A 13,535-nucleotide genomic window follows, 5' to 3' on the forward strand; every position below is an offset into this window, starting at 1 on the left:
TAAAGAATACTAATTAATATACATTTTTTTAATATTATATGAATATGTATGTCTCGGTTTAAGTGGTTCAGATTCGGCAGAACTTCATGTCCTTGCTTGTTCTGATTATAAAACGATCATCATCAAACAGAGCCCATTTATTATTATTACGACATAAAATTCACTCCTGAAGATTAATACAAAATTGAGTCACTTTAAAATAATCCATTAAAACATATTAAAAGTGCGTAAAAGCCGGTTTTATAAAGGTCAGCTCACACTACACGACTTTTATGCCCGATTTCACTCTAATTCTCAGTTGTGCCGAGTCTAATCGAGTAGTTTTAAGCCCGATTTTGGACGCACAGGAGAAACGTGGGTGATTTTACCGTCCCAAATGTGAATGACAGAGTGATATAAAGACAGAAAAACACTTCTCTGTTAAACCAGCGGCACAAACAACTCATTTCATGGCCACAGCCCCACACACGAAACAGCACAACTTTATATCACCAAAAGTTCACGACAACCACCTTTTCCAGCTACATTTCAACCACGAACAGAGTTTAGTGGCTCTTACTGAGTTTGGAGACGAACTGTTTAGCTTCACCTCTAACGCTAACGGCGGCTAGCCTCCCCGCTTTCTCCTTCGTCTCGAGGCTGAGGTCCGTCTCCTTTTCTTATTAAATCCACTGAAATACGTCCCGCTTCTTCCTGTCGCCAACTTTTATCTCCATTTGACAGAACTGTAGCCAAGTTGAAGCTTCGTAGTAGCAGTAAGCTAGCGCTGCGGTGTTGTGACATTGTTGACACCGTTGACCAATCGGGACCCGCACACGTTTCCACACGCTCACAAACACAGGCCTGTCTTTGCGGATTTGGGGTCAGTTTTGAAGCCGTAGAGACGACAGACGCGCTGTGTTATAAAACATCAGCTGTTTGTCAGAATCGTGTGTCGCTCTTACGATTCTCAGTCGTTAAGTGTGAACCCCCAGACGTTCGAAAATCGCACTGAATCCAGTCGTGTAGTGTGGACCCCCCATTCTATATAAAATCGTTTACGACTAGAAAAGTCGTGTAGTGTGTGCTGACCTTCTGCATCTTATGTCCACTGTTTAAAGACTGTTTTTGGTCCAAGTTGTTACGTTTCCGTGCTGATTATAAGAATTTACACAGATTTTTATCACAAATCTATAATTGGCAAACGTTACGAATTACCACTTGTTTTAAAACCACTAAATCCTGCTTTGTCGTTCATCTCCCAGTAATCTCTGTGTCTGTTTTTGTACATTTACTTTAAAAACGTCTCGAATTTCAGACATGTCTTTCCTCAAATGTTATAAACGTGTCTTATTTTTACCACTTTTGTCGTTAAAAAGTAAACTACAGATGATGTTAATGTTATGGGTTTTATAATCGCTGTCAGTTTGTTGGTTTTATGACAGATTTATATATTTTTATAGTCCTTTTAATGCACAGATACCTCTTCACACGTGCAGTCTTGATAAGGAACACTTTTCTATCAAACCTCTGGGGTCGGTCGGCAGAGACTTTTGGTTCCAAAGTTAAAAATGTGTGAGCGTTCGAATGTTAATTTAACATTAAACCATCATTTTGTTGATAAAAGGGAAAATTCTGAACTCTCTGTGGAGCTTTGTGGGTTAAATATTCATAAAATAAATTAATATTAGCCAAAAAGTAAAGAAAACAGTAGTGGAGAAAGAGGGTTCCCCTGACGCGTCACTTTGCCGAACACGTCTCACGCGCTTTAGCGTCAGAAGACTTTGTTGTGATGCTAAAAGGAGTATTTTAAAGTCTATCGGTTTAATGTGACAATAAAATAGAATACAATACATTCATGACAACATCTATTCCCATTCATTTCCCCCATAGACTTAATCAGAAAAATAAACTGCTGTGATAAAGTTTCAGATCTGATCAGCTATGAGGACACTCCTGATAATAAAACACTCAATATTATTAAAATATTTATTTGGAACATTTGAAAAGTAGGGATGCACCGATACCACTTTTTGTAAAACCGATACGAGTACGAGTATTTGGATTTACGTACTCGCCGATACCGAATACCGATACGAGTACAAGGCATTTTCTTCAACATTCTTACTTTTTTCCACAGCAGATTGGTTTGTAATTAGCAAATTTCCTTAAGTAGGCTACACAATTAAGAGCAGTTATATTAGAATTGTGCTGATGATTTATTTATTTATTTTTATTTTCATTCAATATAATTTTTAATTTTTATTGCACTGTCCATCATAGACAGAAAAGCCCATGTCCAAAAGCTCCCAATGCCTGAGCTTTATTCATATATTTTTATTTAACAATAGTATTGAGATGTTACTTAAATGGTCTCTTTTCGTCTTTACTTCAGCTCCGTGTATTTTCTCGTGTGTTTGTAGTAACTTAGCGAGAAGCTACAGCGTTTTTATTGTTCTGCTGCAGCTCATTCTCGCTCAATATGGACATGCTGTATCTCTTTTAGTTGGATTTTCTGAGGACTTTTTAGTCGCTGGGTTAGTTTTTCAGAAGAATAAACCCCATGGCATAAAACGGCGTCAGAATGGCCAAAAGTGCGCTAGCCGCGAGTTAGCAACATTAGCCTGTATGTTGTAAACACTGCAGACACTGCAGCACTAACAACATTTAGCTCTGGTTAAATCCAGCTCAGACTCTGGTTTAGAGAGCGCAGTCTGTAATAAAGTCAGTTCTATGTGGATTATTGTATTTACACTAGAGAATTCTCCAGTTTGTTGCTTCTTCTCTCCTCAGCTGAGAGCTGCGCCTCGTAGCTGCGCCTCGTAGCTGCGCCTCGTAGCTGCGCCTCGTAGCTGCGCCTCGTAGGTGCGCTGGCCGCACGTCAAATGGTATCGGTTTCTGGTATCGGGACCTCATGAATGAGTACGAGTACGAGTACAAGCCTGTGGTATCGGCCCGATACTCGATACTGGTATCGGTATCGGTGCATCCCTATTGAAAAGTTTTACATATTGTCAAGTTTTGGCATTTTCTTGTGAATATTTTTGCCTAAAAGTTTGAAATTTCCTTATTTACTCAAGAGTCTTTTCAAATGTTGGAGCAAACATTTCCACTCAGACTTTATTTATAGTCCATGACTCTAATGCGTTTCCTCTCAAATATTATCATTACTATTGTTTTTATTTTCAAAGCTTCGCCTGCTGATTTTGGCAGAAGTTGGCGTCGTTTCTCAGTTCTCTTGATTTGTTTTTTTTCTTCATTGATTTGAACTCGGACAGAGAAGTTGAAACCTCAGACTGTCGACTCAAGAATCGGAAACTGCTATAATGAGTTTTAAAGTTTGAGATCTGATCAGCTATGAGGACACTCCTGATAATGAAACACTCAATATTATTAAAATATTTATTTGGAACATTTGAAAAGTTTTACATATTGTCAAGTTTTGGCATTTCTTGTGAATATTTTTGTCTAAATGTTAAAAGTTTCCTCATTTTGGATCAATATCTGTGAGATCTTTATTGAGAGGATGTGTTTAAGATTTAAAGGAACAGGCCACCGTTTTTACATACTGGGATATGTTCTTACCTTAGCTTTGACGAGTTCTTTAGGACCTGTCTGATCTTCACCCGTGCCTTCAATCACGTAAACACAGCGCAGACGGCGTTAGCATTTAGCCTCTCCCTCTCTCCTCTATAGCTCCAAAACAGGTCAAGATAGAAGCTACCAAGCTCTTCCACGTTTTCCCTATTTAAATATGGTTACGTGAAGTCTAACACTACAAAGTATAATTACACATAATTAAACAATGTGGATTTTCTAAGCGGATAAAAGGGGGAACTATATTGTAAGGCGTAATAATACCAGGAGTAATTTGGCATCCGCACAGTAAAGTGAAGATTACTGCACGGATTTTCGAACTACTCCTGGTATTATTACGCCTTACAATATAGTCCCCCTTTTATCCGCTTTGAAAATCCACATTGTTTAATTTTGTGTAATTATACTTTGTAGTGGAACACTTCACGTAACCATATTTAAATAGGGGAAACGTGGAAGAGCTTGGTAGCTTCTATCTTGACCTGTTTTGGAGCTATAGAGGAGAGAGGGAGAGGCTAAATGCTAACGCCGTCTGCGCTGTGTTTACGTGACTGAAGACACGGGTGAAGATCAGACAGGTCCTAAAGAACTCGTCAAAGCTCAGGTAAGAACATATCTCAGTATTTAAAAATGGCTTTAAAAATGTTTTGAGCCTTAGGATCTTGCAACCCGGACGCCAAGGGCTTCCTGATTGACCAAATAACAGTGGAAAGACTTAACATCTAGAACAAAACAAAACCAAAAAAATTGTGCGTAAACAACTTTTAAATCGTGTGAGAAATGTAACCTTTGATAAAATGAACATTAGTTTGATTTTCCCATTGTTGCTTCCTGTCTGTGGACACTCATGTAATTTTAATCATAAAACACAACTCCACATACCCTATCTTTATACATTTGAATATTTGAAAGGTTTATGGAGAAAACGAATGGGAAGTTTTCCTTTGGAACCAGTGATCCTCTGCCCGCTGCTGCTCTCAGTCATGAAAGGCGCTGCTTCAGTCAAAACAAGCTCTGAAATCTATTGTAGAGATAAAAGTGTACAGAATGTAGCTGGTTTTGGGTACGGATTTTATTACTTTATGTAGTGTTGTTGTCATCAAGGGCCTATAATATTAATATTCAAAAGGTGACTGTTATTTATCTTGAAGTTCAGTTTAGTTTTGTTGTTTTGGAATTCTGCGCGGAGTTCTATTGCAAAAACAAGTGCCCAAAACAAAGTCACTCTTTCTTGATCAAATCGACTCAGATTTGGCTTCACCTGAATCACCTGTAGAGCAACACCAACGAAAACCTGAAACATTTGGAAAAAGAAATATGTTTTTGCACAGGGGCGGACTGGGAATGAAAAACGGCCCTGGACTCTGGTCAGCCTGGCCCAAATACATATGTGAACCTCTTACCCCCCGCCTTAACCGAGAGCATTTTCTCCAGTTCGGCTTTACCCAAATCGAAAAGCTTCTTGACTGGAGAGCAACACTGTGACGCCTCATTTGAAAGATAAAATCTAGAAAAGTGACGGTAACTTTTTGTCACGTTGTCGCTGCGTTTTTGTCATGTTTTTGTTGCTTTTTCATCGCTTTTTTGTGGCTTTTTTGACGCGTTTTTGTCACTTTTTTTTGGTCACTTTTTCGTTGTGTTTTCGTCTCTTGTTTTTCGGGGGTTTCGTCATGTTATTGTTGTTTTTTCATCGCTTTTTTCATCGCTTTGTCGTCACGTTTTCGTCACATTTTGTTGTGTTTTTGTCACTTTTTTGTTGCTTTTCCAGCGCATTTTTGTTTTTGGATGCTTTTCTTTTAACCCCTTAACTCCCACCTGAACCGAGCACATTTTCTCCAGTTTGGCTTTACCCCAATCCGAAAGCTTCTGGAAAAAAAGCTGTGAAAATAGTGACAGAACTGAGACGAAAACAATGACGGAAATGTGACAAAAAAGTGAGAAAAGTTTGACAAAAAAGTGAGAAAAGTTTGACAAAAAAGTGAGAAAAGTTTGACAAAAAAGTGAGAAAAGTTTGACAAAAAAGTGACGAAAAGTTTGACAAAAAAGTGAGAAAAGTTTGACAAAAAAGTGAGAAAAGTTTGACAAAAAAGTGAGAAAAGTTTGACAAAAAAGTGACGAAAAATGTATGAAAAAGTGGCAAAAATGTCACAAAAAATGACAAAAAAATGACAAAAATTGGACAAAAATTTGTTAAAACTTACACCAAAAAATTAGAAAAATTAGACGAAAAAATTACAAAAACGTTACAAAAATGAGTTGAATACCCAACAAAAAAATGATGGAAAAAAAATCTGATGACGTGAGGAAAAAGATCCTCTCGGTTCACGCGAGAGTTAAGAGGTCAAGCTTTTAGATTTGGGTAAAGCTCGGTTACGCCCGGGGGTAAGGGTAAGGTAAAGTGAGAGGCCAGACCGGTGACCCTAGAGCCAGTGGCCCTCCTGTGCTCTTCCAGAATGGACACATGGCCAGTCCGCCCCTGTTTTTGCAGTTGAACTCCTCATGTTTTGTCCGTCTCCCTCTTCCGCTCTCGAAACGCCAGCCCACGCTCTGGTAAACGTCACACAATGAAGCCAGTCCAGACCTAAAACATGCACAATAGGCCCAGTCTGCGATTAAAACTTCCACCGTTGCTGTTCTAGTTTGATTTTGAACCTCCGTTTGTGCCATTTGACTTTACTTTCACCATCATTGCAGATCGGTGTTTGGAACGCCGGAGGAATTTCCTGCTTTCTGTTGCTTTTCCTCGGTGTTTTGGTGACGGAGGACTTTGTGAAGCGCGTGTACAGTGTAAATGTCTCAAGCATTTATCTGGAAAATGTCCTATTTAAGTAATAAAAGGTAGTATATTTACCGATTCTGTGGGCTTTCGTTTTGTAAAATCCATGTACATTTCCGTGTAACTGCAGCGGGCGGCCAGTAGAGGGAGACACAGGCCTCTGGGTGCAGGAAAGTCCCATATGAGTGAGCAGCTCTTTTCCTGGGGGAGTCCAGGTGCAAGAGAGACCCTATTATAGATGTGTTTGAATGCTAGTGGATTCCCCTGCCTTAATCAAGCACATATAGACCAGTGTAGCGCCTCATTTGAAAGCTAAGACCTACACAACTCCTCTAAATAAATCTTTTTCCTTGCGTTGTTGCCGCATTGTCATTACTTTTTAACTTTTTTATGTTATGTGTCACCTTTTTGTCACTCTTTTGTTGCTTTTAGTTCTGGGTGAAGCCAAACTGAGGGAAACGTGCTCGGTTCAGGTGTGAGTTAAGAGGTTAAACTTTCATTATTGTCAAAAATAAATGAATAGGTTTGGGGCAGGGGTGCTCAAAGTGCGGCCTGGGGGTCAAATGCGGCCCTCAGACCAATATTTGGTGGCCCTCAGGCTTCTTGTTAAAGTGATTTTACTAAGTCTTATAATTCTATACAATTCTAACCTCATAATCAAACTAATTTTTTTTTATTGTGAGCTGGTTTTAACCTCTTAACTCCCACCTGAACGGATCACATTTTCTCCAGTTTGGCTTTACCCAAATCAAAAAGCTTCTTGGGAAAAGAAGCACCAAAACAGCCACAAAAAATGAGAAGAAAACAAAGTAAACGCAACAGAAAAGTGACAAAAATTCAACAACAAAAATTACAAAAACTCAACAAAAATTTGACCGAAAGAGAAAAAAAAAAAACATACAAAAGGTGACACAACACAGCAACAACGCAAGGAAAAAGGTCCGTTTTGTGGGTCTTAGCTTTCAAATGAGGTGTTACACAGACCTATATAATGGCCAAAGAGGACAGAATGCATTTGGTTCAGGCGGGTGGTAAGAGGTTAAAGGAACAGGCCACCGCTTTTCCATACTGAGATATGTTTTTACCTGAGCTTAGACGAGTTGATGCTGACCTGTCTGGTCTTTGTACGTGACCTCAGTCACGCAAAACGACCAAAGATGTTGTTAACATTTGGCCTCTCCCAGTGTATTCCTTTGGCTCCAAACGGGGGTGAAGTTGGAAGTGACCGCGCTCTTCCACGGGCACAAAGACCAGACAGGTACGGATCAACTCGTCAAGTGGCAACTCATTTCTTCTTTTCTGTACTTTTCAAAAGTCTTTTCCTTGTATTTATAAGCTCAGGTAAGAACATTTCTCAGTATGTTAACACAGTGTTTCCTTAACCTCTTACCACCCGCCAAAACCAAATGCAGTCTCTCCTCTTTGCCATTGTCGTCACTTTTTATTTCTCTTATGTGTTTTTGTCACTTTTTTATTTACTTTTTTTGCTGTTCTTTTGTCACTTTTTTTCTGGATTTTTGTCTTTTTTCTACTGGATTTTAGTCATTTTTTGCTGGATTTTTGTCTTTTTTTCTGCTGGATTATTGTTTGTTTTTTTTTGCATTTTTTTGTGTCTTTTTTTGCAGTTTTTTTTGGTCCTTTTTTGCTAGATTTTTGTATTTTTTCTGCTGGATTTTTGTATTTTTTCTGCTGGATTTTTGTCTTTTTTTACTGGATTTTTGTCTTTTTTTACTGGATTTTTGTCTTTTTTTTACTGGATTTTTGTCTTTTTTTTACTGGATTTTTGTCTTTTTTTTACTGGATTTTTGTCTTTTTTTCTACTGGATTTTTGTCTTTTTTTGCTGGATTTTTGTCTTTTTTTTTGCAGTTTTTTTGTCCTTTTTTGATAGATTTTTGTCTTTTTTCTGATGGATTTTTGTATTTTTTCTGATGGATTTTTGTCTTTTTTTTACTGGATTTTTGTCTTTTTTTTACTGGATTTTTGTCTTTTTTTTCAGTTTTTTTGTCTTTTTTTGCTGGATTTTTGTCTTTTTTTTGCAGTTTTTTTGTCCTTTTTTGATAGATTTTTGTCTTTTTTCTGATGGATTATTGTCACTTTTTTGCTGGATTTTTGTCTTTTTTCTGATGGATTATTGTCACTTTTTTGCTGGATTTTTGTCTTTTTTCTACTGGATTTTTTGTCACTTTTTTGCTGGATTTTTGTCTTTTTTGCAGTTTTTTGCCCTTTTTTGCTGGATTTTTGTCCTTTTTTGATAGATTTTTGTCTTTTTTCTGCTGGATTTTTGTATTTTTTCTGCTGGATTTTTGTATTTTTTCTGCTGGATTTTTGTATTTTTTTACTGGATTTTTGTCTTTTTTTACTGGATTTTTGTCTTTTTTTTACTGGATTTTTGTCTTTTTTTTACTGGATTTTTGTCTTTTTTTTACTGGATTTTTGTCTTTTTTTCTACTGGATTTTTGTCTTTTTTGCTGGATTTTTGTCTTTTTTTTTGCAGTTTTTTTGTCCTTTTTTGATAGATTTTTGTCTTTTTTCTGATGGATTTTTGTCTTTTTTCTGCTGGATTTTTGTCTTTTTTTTACTGGATTTTTGTCTTTTTTTACTGGATTTTTGTCTTTTTTTTACTGGATTTTTGTCTTTTTTTTTACTGGATTTTTGTCTTTTTTTTTACTGGATTTTTGTCTTTTTTTCTACTGGATTTTTGTCTTTTTTTGCTGGATTTTTGTCTTTTTTTTTGCAGTTTTTTTGTCCTTTTTTGATAGATTTTTGTCTTTTTTCTGATGGATTTTTGTATTTTTTCTGATGGATTTTTGTCTTTTTTTTACTGGATTTTTGTCTTTTTTTTACTGGATTTTTGTCTTTTTTTGCAGTTTTTTTGTCTTTTTTTGCTGGATTTTTGTCTTTTTTTTGCAGTTTTTTTGTCCTTTTTTGATAGATTTTTGTCTTTTTTCTGATGGATTATTGTCACTTTTTTGCTGGATTTTTGTCTTTTTTCTGATGGATTATTGTCACTTTTTTGCTGGATTTTTGTCTTTTTTCTACTGGATTTTTTGTCACTTTTTTGCTGGATTTTTGTCTTTTTTGCAGTTTTTTGCCCTTTTTTGCTGGATTTTTGTCCTTTTTTGATAGATTTTTGTCTTTTTTCTGATGGATTTTTGTCATTTTTTTCTGCCCTTTTGTCACCTTTTTGTTGAGTTTTTGTCATTTTTGTCTCTTTTTTTGGTCACTTTTTAACACTTTTCTGTTGTGTTTACATCCTCATTTTCTTTTTTTCTTTTTTATCGCTGCTTTTAGATTTGGAGAACAGGAGAAAACATGTTCAGGTGGGAGTTAAGAGGTTTTAACCCACTAAGAGCACATGTTTCTTTAAACCTATGTCAAAACAGTCATTGTAAATCCAAACATCCAAACATACGAACTCCACTGACTCGATAAACCGTTCTTGTTCCCTCTCAGATTATCGCGGCTCGTTGAAGCGGCTCGTTTCCAAAACACGGTTCACAGACACTGTACATGTTTGCCGCCCTCCCTCCCTCTCCGTGTCCGGTCAGACGCTTCCCCTCTGACCCGCCTCAGCGTGACCCCAGCGCTAAGTCCCCGTAATTAAGACTTCACGCAGCAGGACTTCAGAGGCCGCTAAATGGGGCCCCCGGGGTGGGCTGGGGGGGCCCCCGTAAAGCCTTGTTTATTGGACTTGACACGAGCCGGGGCCCCCGTCGATCCGGGACCTCTTCATCTTTTGTGCCTCGTTTGGAGACGATCGGGCCGGTTTTAACGAAGCCCAAAGTGACGGCAAAATCAGGAAGTCAGAAGTCAGAGAGAGACAAAGGAGAGTCAGTGGGTTTGGGAGGGAAGTTTGTTATGTTAAACTCTACTTTCTCGAAGGAAACAAACTGAAGACAATATTCCTGATGTAAACGGTTTATCAAAAATATTCTTCTTCGCTTCTGGCGCTATAAACAGTTCATGTAACACCCTCGAAACGATCAACAACATATCGTTATAGTTCCTTTACTTTGATGTGAAAAGCTGCACTTTTGATAAGGCTTTGTCTGTATTTTTTTTTTAAATATAAAAATATAATAAGCTCTGTTAAAGTTTTTGGAAACGCTTTCAGTTTGTGCAGGACTATCAATGCTTTCTGAACATATTAACACACATTAAAACAAATACTGTGATAATACCGTGACAGTCTGACTTCCTCAGGGGGCGCTGCTCATCCTGTCCAGTTATTTCCCCGTGAATTAGTATCAGCGTCTTGTTTAAAGAGAAAGTACCGGAAAGAAAATCTTTATATTCAAGTTTTGATGCTGTTGGTCATAAAAAATTTGATTAAAGAAGAAGTGAAACACAAGTTGAAAAAAATGGGGAAATACAAGCGGGAAAATTTGGGGCAAAATTTGGGAAAATGGAAAAAAAAAAAGTTTAAAAATGGGGGGAAAAAGCGCTAGTTGTACGTGACGATTTCTCTTTATTTGCGTCTCAGAGTAGAATCTGCATCGCCTTCTGATCCTCGTACAAAACGTTCACTATATAAGAGGACTGAGCTTCGTGCAGTGTGGAGACATGACGCATGGATCACGTGGAATAACCAGATCTGTGTCTTCAACATGAAATGATGCTTCACGAACACGACAGGATCTTCAAATGACGTGATGTGTCGCGTGTCAGTGCACACGATACACGAGTTTGGGAAAATCCACTGTTACCATCTTTCTCTATCTCTGGAACGACTGTACAGAGGATCTCAAATTATGTCCCTCTCTCTTCCACCTAAAGAGAATGTATAAAAGTATTATACTTGAAAAATACCTTAATTCTGTTTACTAGTTTGTTTAAGACTGTCAACTTACTTAAAAAAAATAATAATAATAATATATATATATATATATTTTTTTTTATATAATAAAATATATAAATATATATATAATAAAATAAAATAGAATCCTTTTGAATGTCTGATGTTATGTTGGAAAGTTAACAAAAACACGTGCTGTAAGTTTAAAAACAAAACAAGGGTCGGCAAAACAAGCATTAGCTTCAGCCTATACCTTTCTCGGTCATTTTGTATGTTATGTTATGAAGAAGTTTACTTAACCAAATGTAAATCCTTTGTCATAATTTTGACCGAATAAACTGAAACTGAAACTGACCATGGAGATCCGCCATGTTTGTAGCTGTTAGCATACATTTACATAGGCTAACATGAGCTAAAAACAGTATAAAAAGTGAAGAAAAAAGCTGTGGAACCACCCTGTTAGCCCCGTTAGCCCCGTTAGCCCCGTTAGCCCCGTTAGCCCCGTTAGCCCCGTTAGCCCCGTTAGCTCCGTTAGCTCCGTTAGCCCCGTTAGCCCCGTTAGCCCCGTTAGCCCCATTAGCCCCATTAGCCCCGTTAGCTCCGTTAGCCCCGTTAGCCCCGTTAGCCCCGTTAGCCCCGTTAGCCCCATTAGCCCCGTTAGCTCCGTTAGCTCCGTTAGCCCCGTTAGCCCCGTTAGCCCCATTAGCCCCATTAGCTCCGTTAGCCCCGTTAGCTCCGTTAGCTCCGTTAGCTCCATCTCAAACACTGTGGTGTCCAAGTGTCTTGATGTGAACAATAAGTAGAAGAAGAAGAAGATCTTTATTTATACAGCGCCTTTCACAGACATGGTCACAAAGCGCTTTACATGAGACAATTGTACATTCACTCCATACTCAGTGGTGGAAAACTACGTTTGTAGCTTCAGTTTCCCCTGGGGGAGACTGTCAGAAGCACTTTCACAACTACACATGTCTGCGCCAACGGACCCTCTGATCACCACCATACATTCACACACATCATTCATCCTGGCCTATTGTGCATGTTTTTAGTGGTAGGGGAAACCGGAGTACCCGGAGGAAACCGACGCAGACACGGGGAGAACATGCAAACTCCACACAGAAAGGCCCCGTCCCTGGTGGGAATCGAACCCGGACCTTCTAGCTGTGAAGCGAGAGCGCTAACCGCTGCGCTACCGTGCCGCCGGTAAGTTTCCCATGATGCTTAGCGAAACGTTCCCTGTAGCTTTTAAAATGTAAACAGATATTCCAGCGACATCGATGTCCAGCAACGACAGCGCATGAAACTCTGCAAACGACAAGCTGGACAGTAAAACGTCTGAGCTTGGATTAAAGTGAGCAGGTGCTGTTTTCAGGGGCGGAGTTTAGTGAAAGGTCAATTGGAGACCACTGCATGTTTCCACATTTTGTTTTCCTTCTGAACCAAGTCCTGGAAGTTCAGCAGGAACGACTGAAGCGAAACCCAGTCGTCCGTGTTCTGGACTCCGGGAGCCGCGCGGTCACATGATTAAAAGCTTTCAGCTGCCGTGTGTTTTGGGTCGAGTGGAGAGTCAGGGCCATTAGTCAGACAGAACCTTCTGCTCCGACAGCGAACACAGAGGCACGTGCCCCGGCCTGGGACCCTCCATCCATCACACCCCCCCCAACAACAGCCCCGCTCCCCCACAGCTGAGCGGGGCCACAGCAGGGTTGTTACGTGACATCACAACCTTCTAAAGATGGTTTAACATTGAGGTGGAGCAACTGACGGCGAAATGTTTTTATGTCTTTGTTTTTTGGCTCATATCTCTGTCAGTACTGGAGGAAAAGTCACAAAGTTCATCGTCTCCTCTGTCGGCACATATGAACTGATGTCCAATTATTTTCTCCTAAAAACGTCAAAAAGTGGAGACAATATGAGAAAACATGAGCGTGATGTACAAAAGAAGGACTTTCAGACATAAAAATAATATCAAAGGTTTGTGAATCCGATCACGATCAGACACTGAAGAGGAAAAACATTTGTCATTTTCGTTTTGGAGATTTCTTACAAAAACTGTATTTCCTCCATAGAGTTGTATTGGCCCCGCCCTCCATCTGACATTATGACGTCATCACATTATAAACCGTGAGCGCCCCCTGTTGTTCCTCATGACCAACACAAGGACGTCAGACTAACACTACAAACTAAATAAAAATGTAAAGAAGGGACTAAACATGTGACATCGTGCAGGTGAAAAGAGAAAACAAACGGTGAATAAACACGAGACAGAATCTGAATAATCGGGAACATTTGTTTTATTGTTTGAATGTGTGAGTTTCCGTGTATGTGTCACCTGTGGATCCAGATCAACAGCACAGTCTCCCCCCCCCCCCCCCCCCCCCGTGCCC

Source organism: Gobius niger (genome assembly GCF_951799975.1).
Source record: "Gobius niger genome assembly, chromosome: 1".
NCBI lineage: Eukaryota > Metazoa > Chordata > Actinopteri > Gobiiformes > Gobiidae > Gobius > Gobius niger.